The sequence below is a fragment of the Salvelinus fontinalis genome, unplaced genomic scaffold (genome assembly GCF_029448725.1).
Source record: "Salvelinus fontinalis isolate EN_2023a unplaced genomic scaffold, ASM2944872v1 scaffold_0302, whole genome shotgun sequence".
In the NCBI taxonomy this organism is placed as follows: domain Eukaryota; kingdom Metazoa; phylum Chordata; class Actinopteri; order Salmoniformes; family Salmonidae; genus Salvelinus; species Salvelinus fontinalis.
Genome location: NW_026600511.1, coordinates 116,199 through 128,555, shown reverse-complemented (window position 1 = coordinate 128,555; position 12,357 = coordinate 116,199). Strand labels below are relative to the sequence as shown.

General features: G+C 39.2%; 1 pseudogene; it reads left to right on the top strand.

Moving 5' to 3' along the window:
• Window positions 1-267: 267 nt before the first annotated feature.
• Window positions 268-12,357, top strand: part of LOC129845432 (NLR family CARD domain-containing protein 3-like) — a 28,672-nt pseudogene continuing 16,582 nt past the window's right edge.

Here is a 12,357-nt window from a genome sequence, read left to right as displayed (position 1 = left end):
AGGGACCTGAACCTAGATCATATTGAATCAGATTACATGGAGAGGGGGGACCTGATCCTAGATCATAATGAATCAGATTACATGGAGAGGGGGACCTGATCCTAGGTCAGCACTCCAACTCTGGGCCACTGCCTGTATGAAACCGAACACATAGTTGTAAAGTCTAGTTACAGCAGGTGTTTACTACCATCTAGTGGAAGATACCAATAAAACACTTTAGTATCATGATGGGGAGACGGCTGAGCTGAAACAGAAAGTAAAGTTGTTCTTTTGGAAAGGATCCATTTTGAGACGACAGAGCAGAAAACGCAATATGGGGAGAAGAAAAAAAAAGAGGTAAGTATCTTTGAACAATAATCTATTCTAAAGGACAGAGTAAGAGAATGAATACCTGGAATGAGATATTACTAGTTAGTAGAACTGCTACTGGAGCTGAGTTGCTGACAGACAGCAGTTTTCAAAGTGTAAACTAATCAGTAGGCCTACATGTTATCAGTAAAACGTCTGGTAAAGATGGTGGAGGAGCTTTTCAATGATATGGTTTTATGTTTATCTCAGGGTTTCTCAATCCTTTTGTTCTTACCAGCACTTACACACCTGATTCAACTAATCATCAAATATTTTAAGACAGTTTAATATTTGAGGCATAAAAATGAACATTCTCAAATTAAAACCTTTTGGGTTTGTAGGACTGCTTACAATTATTAAAGTCCGACAGTAACTCACATTTTGGAGGAAAAAAACACAGCTAAACATGGTTTCCAGTAAATTATATGTTTATCAAAAATAATGTAAGAGAGATGTCTTGAAGAAACGCGTCTGGGTTTAGAACTCTTTGTCTCAGTGCGCTGCGACAGTGGGAAGTTCGTTTTACATGGCCCGGTGCTACAGGTGGGTGGACATTTATTTTAAGGACCAATGGAATGGTCTAAAATTCGCAAACTCTGCTCAACCGGGGAGTCGGGCAATGCAAAACGAAACCACCCAGTGACCGTTAGTTTATTTCCTGATATGAAATGTAAAGTAACTTTGTAGCCGACGCAGTTCCAGAATGTCTGTTGAAACTGTGTCTCATATGGAACGTTAGAACAGCGGTGGAAACAGAACTCAGTTCTCAAACTGGAGTAAAAGGAAAGATTCCTTCATAGAACATGACTCAAGTAAAAGTGAAAGTCACACAGTAAAATACTACTTCAGTAAAAGTCTAAAAGTATTTGGTTTCAAATATAATTAAGTATCAAAAGTAAAAGTAAAGTAGTAATAATTGAACATTCCTTTTATTAAGCAAACCATACCGAAATTTTTTCTTGTTATTTTAATTTACGGATAGCCTGGGTCACACTCCAACACTCAAACATCATTTAAAAACAAAGCATTTGTGTTTAGTGTGTCCACCAGATAAGAGGCAGTAGGGATGACCAGGGATGTTCTCTGTTTAGTGAGTCCGCCAGATCAGATGCAGTAGGGATGACCAGGGATGTTCTCTGTTTAGTGAGTCCGCCAGATCAGAGACAGTAGGGATGACCAGGGATGTTATCTCGATAAGTGTGTGAATTGTACCATTTTCCTGTCCTGCAAAGCATTCAAAATGTAAATAGTACTTTTGGGTGTCAGGTAAAATGTATGGAGTAAAAAGTACATAATTTTCTTCATGAATGTAGTTAAGTAAAAGTAAAAGTTGTTAAAAATATATTTCTCAAAGACAATAAATATCCTGTTAGTGAATACACATAGTTGTGAGACATGGCCTTGTGTTGCTGTACTGTCTATAACTACCTTAACAAACAGTGACTTATTATTATTATTATTATTGTTGCTGTACTGTCTATAACTACCTTAACAAACAGTGACTTATTATTATTATTATTATTATTATTGTTGCTGTACTGTCTATAACTACCTTAACAAACAGTGACTTATTATTATTATTATTATTATTATTATTATTGTTGCTGTACTGTCTATAACTACCTTAACAAACAGTGACTTATTATTATTATTATTATTGTTGCTGTACTGTCTATAACTACCTTAACAAACAGTGACTTATTATTATTATTATTATTATTATTGTTGCTGTACTGTCTATAACTACCTTAACAAACAGTGACTTATTATTATTATTATTATTATTATTATTGTTGCTGTACTGTCTATAACTACCTTAACAAACAGTGACTTATTATTATTATTATTATTGTTGTTGCTGTACTGTCTATAACTACCTTAACAAACAGTGACTTATTATTATTGACAGTTACCATGGAGATAAAATGTCACAATTACATGTTCATGTGATTGCATTAAATCATCTGACTGTTTCTATGTCTGTTAGTAAATGTTTTATTTCTCAAAGAAATAATGAATAAATGAGAACAATTGACATTCAAGAATTAGTTGTCAATGTGTTAACCACAACCAACATGCTGGATCTCTGTTTAGGGGTCAGTGCTCTAAAATGAGTCTCTCTGGGGAGAGAGAGGAGGGGGGCCCTGCCTCTAAAATGCATCTGTCTGGGGGACATGACACCAAAGCTAAGAGGTAAGATGACAATTTTATGAAGATTTGATTAAGTTTATTTCCAAAATAAATAGCTATCTTAAGATGAATGGACTTACTGTAAATCTCTCTGGATAAGAGCATCTGCTAAATCAGGGGTTCTCAATCCGGGGTCTGTGGAGGTACTGCAGGGGTTCTCAATCCGGGGTCTGTGGAGGTACTGCAGGGGTTCTCAATCCGGGGTCTGTGGAGGTACTGCAGGGGTTCTCAATCCGGGGTCTGTGGAGGTACTGCAGGGGTTCTCAATCCGGGGTCTGTGGAGGTACTGCAGGGGTTCCACGGCACCCTGACTGTACTCGTAGCAATGTATTGCCTAATATAATGGAATGCATATTTTTTTTACCAATTCTGATCGTTGTTACAAGCAGAATTTTGACAATATTACCGTTATATCAACACACTCTTCACACCCGTTTAACAACTCTAAATATCTTTGGCATAGTAGGCATCAAGTCCCTTGCCAATAATGTTGCCTACGACGTTGCATACAATGTTCATTTACATCTAACACATATTACGCCCTAGATACCTTCAATTGCCCAATTTATAGCCATGCCCAATTTAGGATTGTTTTTTAACAATGTTGCGTCAAAAAACAGAACACTCAAAACATGAGCACAATGGCAGCTCTTCCTTTAAAGAACTCCAGGCCTCAAGAGGGCAGATAACCCAAAAACACGGGTGGAACAAAAAAATTGAGCCAGGATTTCTGGAGGGACTACTTTTACATGCGCACCTGGCAGATAAGCATGGGTATAAAATGTTTGGTCCTCAACATACACACAGCTCATTGTTCAACCCTAAAGACGCAACTGGTATGTAATGATTGGAATTATTTATTATGTTGCATCCAGTGCTTAGCACAAAAAAGGTTGTTGTGGATATTTTCTGACTGCAGAAGTAATTGCTAGAAGTGCTAGGTAAAATTGTTTAAACGTTGTTTAAACGTTTACTTTATTCAAAGCCATGCTTTTTTGCTGTGTCATGCATTGTTTAGTGTAAAATAATGCATGTTTATTCTCTGTTTAAGGTTATCAACCTATTCCTGTTCCCTATTCATCTGTCATTCAACTACTCTATTCAACAAATCAACTGTTTCAACATATTCAACAAATGGCATCAAAACCATAATAAAACACTGGAAAGGAATTGAGTTGTCCCTTTGCATCCTTCACGTGTTGAGCAAGCCGTTTTCAAGTTTGGGCAGAGCTGAAATAATTATAACACCTAGACAACTTGACAAACAATGTGATGTTGTGCTCCAAAGGGAGAACTTGAAATAACATGATGTAGATAATTAAATGATCAAAAGAAAAACGTGTTTAGAAAATAAGGTTCCTTATAGAACCAAAAAGGCTTCAATCACTTCCTTAATATATGGAACCACTAAAAGTTATATATATTTTTGGGTTCAGTGAAGAAGAACCTCGAGTTCTGATCAACGAATGGTTAATGTTTTGAGGATGTGAACCCAGCAGCCCTCCAGTGGTCAGATCAAGTCCACCTGTTTTTTCCAGCGCCGGCCAGGGATTCGAACCAGACACCTTTCGGCCACAGGTCCAACTCCTTATCTGCTGGATAAAAACCTGAGTTAATCTTCAGAAATAAACATGAGTTAATCTGCCAAAATGAAGACAAAATGCTATGCAGACATACATGGTATCGCTTGTTATACATAATTATTATACATAAATCATTGCCAAAAGCACAAGACATACTGTTGCATGTAGGTCTATATTATTTATGGGTTGATCATATAGAAATATAAAAACATTATTTTTAACTACTCCAAAGCAATTACATGTGGTGCAGGAACCACTGACTCACTGCATTATTCAATAGTATTATCAAGACACCTGCTGTTAACTTTTAACTACTTAGGACAGCTCACCAGGTGTCCTAAATATCTGCCGACTAGGTGGGACTAGAGACTTCATGCATAGCTTTAATTTATACCCATAAGTGTAAAATGTCTATTCTCAGCACTTATACAACCAATTTTCTACTCTGAGACACTTTGGCGATATGGGCCAAGATCTCAAAACATTGTTATAAAAAAACGTAGAATGTTTGTTTAACATAATAAAAAATGAATATTACTAATGTAACCCACTGCAAAGACTGGGTTTAGTTGATTGTGTTGCACTGCTCTTGTCCGAGTCCTGGAACTGTCCGCGTCCACGTACAGAACTGTCCGCGTCCACGTACAGAACTGTCCGCGTCCCCGTACAGAACTGTCCGCGTCCCCGTTCGGTGTGGCGCCAAGCATATTGTCCGGTTACGCGCAGAGTTGCTGAGGTGATCTTGGAGAATAACGACGGAGTTCACTACAGTGTTGAGACACAGAAGTTTATTGTTCAATTAGCTTTTCTCTTTACGGTCAGGGACAGTGAGTGTAGCCAGATCCTTTTCACTCTCTATCCTTGTTTCATTTTGTGGTTCACCGGATTCGTCATTTTCATCGAGACGAGGTACAGAACGACCAGCTAGCTAGTCGGTACAGCTAGGTAAGCTAGCTAGCTACTATACCAGCAGCATCCTAGTTAACTTAGCTAACAATACATAATTATCTCGTTGATGGATGCTGGCTACCTCTGTCCGGTTCTCCTCTCTTCACTGGATGGACGGTAACTTTAGTGTTTAACCCCTCTGTGTCCAAGGACCAATCTTTTGAATATTATTTTCAGGGCGCCTCAATAGCAGGTATTGAACCCCGGGTAAATAATCACTAGTCAGAGCCTCAACCTCAGTAAACCTTCATTATAAAACACATCTTAATATCTGATATTGCGAGTAAACAACCTCGGAATAGAAAAGACAAGAACGCGTCTTCCAGCCCACCAATAAATTACATAATTCAACCCTCCCGGTTAGTAAATTTACCTCAACATGCCCCCGGAGAAGGCAGAGTAACGACACCAGCCTTTTAGCGGGGCTGACTACAACGCTCGCGTCGCTAAATGAATTTGGTTATTAAAAATGACACACTACTCGCGCGCGCCAACGAGCGTCTAGAAGTCAGTTCTATTTGTGACGTAGTTCGCTCTGCATCTCCTCATTGGTTTATAGAAGCAGGTACCCACGTGCCATCTCCTCATTGGTTTATAGAAGCAGGTACCCACGTGCCATCTCCTCATTGGTTTATAGAAGCAGGTACCCACGTGCCATCTCCTCATTGGGTTATAGAAGCAGGTACCCACGTGCCATCTCCTCATTTAGCAAAAAAATATAAACATAACTTAACATAAACATAACTTCTTTAAACAATAAAAGCTAATTTACGAACGTTTCTGAAAAGTGATATATAGCGTTTTGGAATGAAACTGTTCTTATGTTTCCCCATCTGAGCTCAGAGTAGATGAGAGATGTAATGTTTGTCTCTGTTGTGTTGAAGCCCAATCAAGCAGGAGAGACCAGCCTCCCCTGTTCCCAGCTGTGTGTCCATGAAGAGTGACCGGTCTATGCATCATCCTATACACTTTAGAAAGGGAGACTTTTCTACTGAACAAAGGTAAGAAGAACTCATGGGTCATGGTCAGTGAGTTAAACAACACTGTCTCTAGTCATTTCTCCTCCCATTTTCACATTTATTGATGTTTTCATAATCAATAGGCTAATCCTTTTGTCCATTTTCATAATCCTAAAACAATATTAAACAAACACAACATTCCCCGTGTGTGTGTGTGTGTGTGTGTGTGTGTGTGTGTGTGTGTGTGTGTGTGCACTCCCTGGATGAGGAGATGTAATCTCATGTTTTGTCCACAGAAACCAACAGGAGAGATCAGAGTCAGAGATTCTCAGTGGTCAGTCTTCCCAGAGTCATCAAACAGACCTGGCCTCCATATTCAGTGTATGTGGTCCTGTTATGTACATTTGTTTTTGTTTACCTCAAATAAAGTTGATTTGTCAATCATTCATTAATGTGTTAATGAGAAAGCATTTTGTCTCTTGCTTAACTTATTTACTTGATTTATTTCAGTTCCTTGAAGAGAATATTATGACATTTGTGAAGAACGAGCTGAAGATGTTCAAGAGGATTCTTAGTCCAGAACTCCCAGAAGGCTTTGAGAGTCAGAAGCAGGATAAGGAAGTGGTGGATGCTGAAGATGAGAAGCAGGAGAGCAGTGCCAGAGAGGGGGCTCTGAAGATCACACTGCACGTCCTGAGGAAAATGAACCAGAAGGAGCTTGCTGACACACTGGAGAAATGTAAGATCTGTCTGCCTCATGATGAATGCTGTTTTATAGCATTTAAAAAGCTGTAGTTAAAGTACAGCTAAAGTAGCTGTGTAACTCAATGTAGCAACAGAGAGAGAGACAACATTAATAATACCATCAACAATACCAATAATAATGTAATCAGTCACACCAGTCTGTAATGCATTATGAAAACATTGACACATTTATACAGTCAGTTAAGAGAATAAATGATTATAATTTAAAACTTTATAATAGTCCATTCAACCATACATAATATTAATATCCTCTGTGTTATTTCGTCATTCAGATGAGCTTGCTGTTATTTGCCAACGTGAACTCAAATCTAATCTAAAGAAGAAGTTTCAATGTGTATTTGAGGGGATCGCTAAACAAGGAAACCCAACACTTCTCAATAAGATCTACACAGAGCTCTACATCACAGAGGGTGGAACAGGAGAGGTCAATAATGAACATGAGCTGAGACAGATTGAGACAACAACCAGGAAACAAGCAAGACCAGAGACTGCAGTCAAATGTAACGACATCTTCAAACCCTTAACTGGACAAGACAAACATATCAGAACTGTGCTGACAAAGGGAGTCGCTGGCATTGGAAAAACAGTCTCTGTGCAGAAGTTCATTCTGGACTGGGCTGAAGGAAAAGCAAATCAGGATGTCCAATTTGTATTTTCATTCCCTTTCCGGGAGCTGAATTCGATGAAAAAGGACAAACACACTTTCATTGAACTCCTCAATCACTTCTCAATGGAAACCAAACAATCAGGAATCTCCAACTACAACAAGTACAAAGTTCTGTTCATCTTTGATGGTCTGGATGAGTGCCGACTGCCCCTAGACTTCCAGAATAACAAGATCTGTTGGGACGTCACAGAGTCAACCTCAGTGGATGTTCTGCTGACAAATCTCATCAAGGGAAATCTGCTTCCCTCTGCTCTCCTCTGGATAACTACCCGACCTGCAGCAGCCAATTCGATCCCTTCAGTGTGTGTTGACCAGGTAACAGAGGTACGAGGGTTCAATGACCCACAGAAGGAGGAGTACTTCAGGAAGAGATTCAGTGATGAGGACCTGGCCAACAGAATCATCTCACACATAAAGACATCAAGGAGCCTCCACATCATGTGCCACATTCCAGTCTTCTGTTGGATTTCTGCAACAGTCCTTGAACACATGCTGGAACATAAGAGAGAAGAGATGCCCAAGACTCTGACTGAGATGTACACACACCTTGTGGTGTTTCATACCAAACAGAAGAATGAAAAGTATCTTGGGAAAGAAGAGACAGGTCCAAACTGGAATAAAGAGAGCATTCTGTCAATGGGAAAACTGGCTTTTCAACAGCTTGTGAAGGGCAATCTGATTTTCTATGAAGAAGACCTGAAAGAAGCTGGCATTGATGTCAGTGAAGCTTTAGTGTACTCAGGATTGTGCACACAGCTCTTTAAAGAGGAATGTGTGCTGTACCAGAACAAGGTGTACTGCTTTGTTCATCTGAGCATTCAGGAGTTTCTGGCTGCTGTATATGTGTTCCTCTCATTCAACAACAATGAGAATCAAATGGACAAACTGCAAACAAACGACAAGCCTGAAGTTACTTTCTACAAGAGAGCTGTGGATAAAGCCTTACAAAGTGAGACAGGAAACCTGGACCTTTTCCTCCGCTTCCTTCTGGGCCTCTCACTGGAGTCCAATCAGAAGCACTTACGAGGTCTACTGACAAAGACAAGAAGCAGCTCACAGAGCCATGAAGAAACAGTCAAGTACATCAAGGAGAAGATCGGGGAGAATCTCTCTCCAGAGAGGAGCATCAATCTGTTCCACTGTCTGAATGAACTGAATGACCATTCTCTAGTGGAGGAGATCCAAAGCTACCTGAGATCAGGAAGTCTCTCAAAACCCAACCTGTCACCTGCACAGTGGTCAGCTCTGGTCTTTGTGTTGCTGACTTCAGAAAAGGAGCTGGATGTGTTTGACCTGAAGAAATACTCCAGATCAGAGGAAGGTCTTCTGAGGCTGCTGCCAGTGGTCAAAGCCTCCAGAGCTGCTCTGTGAGTAAATAAAATAATATATAAGAACTAATCATCAGGAAGCAATATCCAGTTTAGAGAAAATAATGTACATAATCCTTATATAATTTTATGTTGAAAAACATATTGAAGAAATGCATTGATGTTTACATTAGTATAACAATATGACCGTACAATTCTAGGAGATGGAAGATGAATCTATATGTTGTTTGGGAGAATTAACTAAATGCATCTGCCATTGTCCTTCTACACTACTCATTAAATTAACAGTTTGTTTGTGAAGTCATGATGATATCTTTGTCAGGCTGTCAGGCTGTGGAGTCACAGAGGAAGGCTGTGCTTCTCTGGTCTCAGCTCTGAGGTCAAACCCCTCACACCTGAGAGAGCTGGATCTGAGTAACAATGACCTGAAGGATTCAGGAGTGAAGCTGCTCTCTGCTGGACTGGGTAATCCCCACTGTAAACTGGAGACTCTGAGGTCAGTATTCCTGTAGTTGGTCAACAAGTGATAACTGTTCACCAGATCCACATGTGTTTACCAGGCACACATAGTCCACACCATATGTGTTTGGAAAGTGAAGCTTACAGTTTTACATTTGGTGCTATGCTCCAGCATTTTGGATTTTAGGTAGAATGTTTCATATTAGGTGACAGTACAGAATGTCACCTTTTATTTGAGATGATTCATATATGTTTTACCTTTTAGAAATGAAACCACTTTATGTATGTACAGTGGCTTGCAAAAGTATTCACCCCCCTTGGCATTTTCCCCCCAAAAATTGCCTTACAACCTGTAATTAAAATAGATGTTTTGGGGGTTTGTATCAGTTGATGTACACAACATTCCTACCGCTTTGAAGATGCTAAATATGTTTTCTTGTTAAACAACCGATAAATAATAAGAACAGAGAACTTGTACATAACTATTCACCCCCCAAAGTCAATACTTTGTAGAACCACCTTTTGTAGCAATTACAGCTGCAAGTCTTTTGGGGTTTGTCTCTATAAGCTTGGCACATTTAGCCACTGGGATGTTTGACCATTTTTCAAGGCAAAACTGCTCCAGCTCCTTCAAGTTGGATGGGCTCCGCTTGTGTACCGCAATCTGAAAGTCATTCCACAGATTCTCAATTGGATTGAGGTCTATGCTTTGACCATTCCAATACATTTACATTTTTCCCCTTAAACCACTCGAGTGTTGCTTTAGCAGTCTCAAAATCTCTGGAAGACTGAAACAGGTTTCCCTCAAGAATTTCCCTGTATTTAGCGCCATCCATCATTCCTTCAATTCTGACCAGTTTCCCAGTCCCTGCCGATGAAAAACATCCCCACTGCATGATGCTGCCACCACCATGCTTCACTGTGGGGATGGTGTTCTCGGGGTGATGAGAGGTGTTGGGTCTGCGCCAGACATAGTGTTTCCCTTGATGGCCATAAAGCTCAATTTTAGTATCATCTGACCAGAGTACCTTCTTCCATATGTTTGGGGAGTCTCCCACATGCCTTTTGGCGAATGCCAAACGTGTTTGCTTATTTTTTTTTTTAAAGCAATGTATTTCTTTCTGGCCACACTTCCGTAAAGCCCAGCTCTGTGTAGTGTACGGCTTAAAGTGGTCCTATGGACAGATACTCCAATCTCTGCTGTGGAGCTTTGCAGCTCCTTCAGGGTTATCTTTGGTCTCTTTGTTGCCTCTCTGATTAATGCCCTCCTTGCCTGGTTCATGAGTTTTCCCTCTCTTGGCAGGTTTGTTGTGGTGCCATATTCTTTCAATTTTTTTAATAATTGATTTAATGGTGCTCCATGGGATTTTCAAAGTTTCAGATATTTTTTTATAACCCAACCCTGATCTGTACTTCTCCTCAACTTTGTCCCTGACCTGTTTGGAGAGCTCCTTGGTTTTCATGGTGCCGCTTGCTTGGTGGTGTCCCTTGCTTAGTGGTGTTGTAGACTCTGGGGCCTTGCAGAACAGGTGTATATATACTGAGATCATGTGACAGATCATGTCATACTTAGATTGCACACAGGTGGACTTTATTTAACTAATTATGTGACTTCTGAAGGTAATTGGTTGCATCAGATATTATTTAGGGGCTTCATAGCAAAGGGGGTGAATACATATGAACGCACCAGTTTTCTGTTTTTAATTTAATTTTTTTAAATTTCTCTTGACCAATTTGGACTATTTCGTGTTTGTCCATTACATGAAATCCAAATATAATCTATTTAAATGACATGTTGTAATGAAACAAAATAGGAAAAACACCAAGGGGGATGAATACCTCTGCAAGGCACTGTAGTCTACCATTTGAAGAAGTCTTAATTATTTGGACATATTCACATATATTGGTAATGGTGAGAGGTTAGCATGTTTTGTTGTAGCCTCTGTTATTGGTAATGGTGAGAGGTTAGCATGTTTTGTTGTATCCTCTGTTATTGGTAATGGTGAGAGGTTAGCATGTTTTGTTGTAGCCTCTGTTATTGGTAATGGTGAGATGTTAGCATGTTTTGTTGTAGCCTCTGTTATTGGTAATGGTGAGAGGTTAGTATGTTTTGTTGTAGCCTCTGTTATTGGTAATGGTGAGAGGTTAGCATGGTTTGTTGTAGTCTCTGTTATTGGTAATGGTGAGAGGTTAGCATGTTTTGTTGTAGCCTCTGTTATTGGTAATGGTGAGAGGTTAGTATGTTTTGTTGTAGCCTCTGTTATTGGTAATGGTGAGATGTTAGCATGTTTTGTTGTAGCCTCTGTTATTGGTAATGGTGAGAGGTTAGCATGTTTTGTTGTAGCCTCTGTTATTGGTAATGGTGAGAGGTTAGCATGTTTTGTTGTAGCCTCTGTTATTGGTAATGGTGAGAGGTTAGCATGTTTTGTTGTAGCCTCTGTTATTGGTAATGGTGAGAATTTAGCATGTTTTGTTGTAGCCTCTGTTATTGGTAATGGTGAGAGGTTAGCATGTTTTGTTGAAGTCTCTGGTATTGGTAATGGTGAGAGGTTAGCATGTTTTGTTGTAGTCTCTGTTATTGGTAATGGTGAGAGGTTAGCATGTTTTGTTGTAGCCTCTGATATTGGTAATGGTGAGAAGTTAGCATGTTTTGTTGTAGCCTATGTAACTTTCTCACTCATTATTCATGAATTATTCATGATTTGTATTAATCAAGGCATCATCAGGATTAATTTAGTAGTGTTTAGAAACATGGTATCTACTCACTTATAAAGAAAATGACTCCAGTTATCATCCACCATTGAGTTTCTATTGGGCAAAACATAACCAAAACAAACTGCAAATGTGTCAATGTCACCTCATATAAAACATTTGATCTGAAATCCAAAATGTTGGAGTATAGAGCCACATTTAAAATGTTAGCTTCACTGTCATAATATATATGGTGTGGACTGTATACTCAATACAATCTACATCTGATACCTCACTGTCTGTCTTTTGACTGATACTGCTTTTTAAACTGGTCTGGTCAGTCTACTATAATATTTGTACTATATATTTTTCTCTCTACAATTAACACTTTGATAATTTGTCATTTCAAATAATGAAAC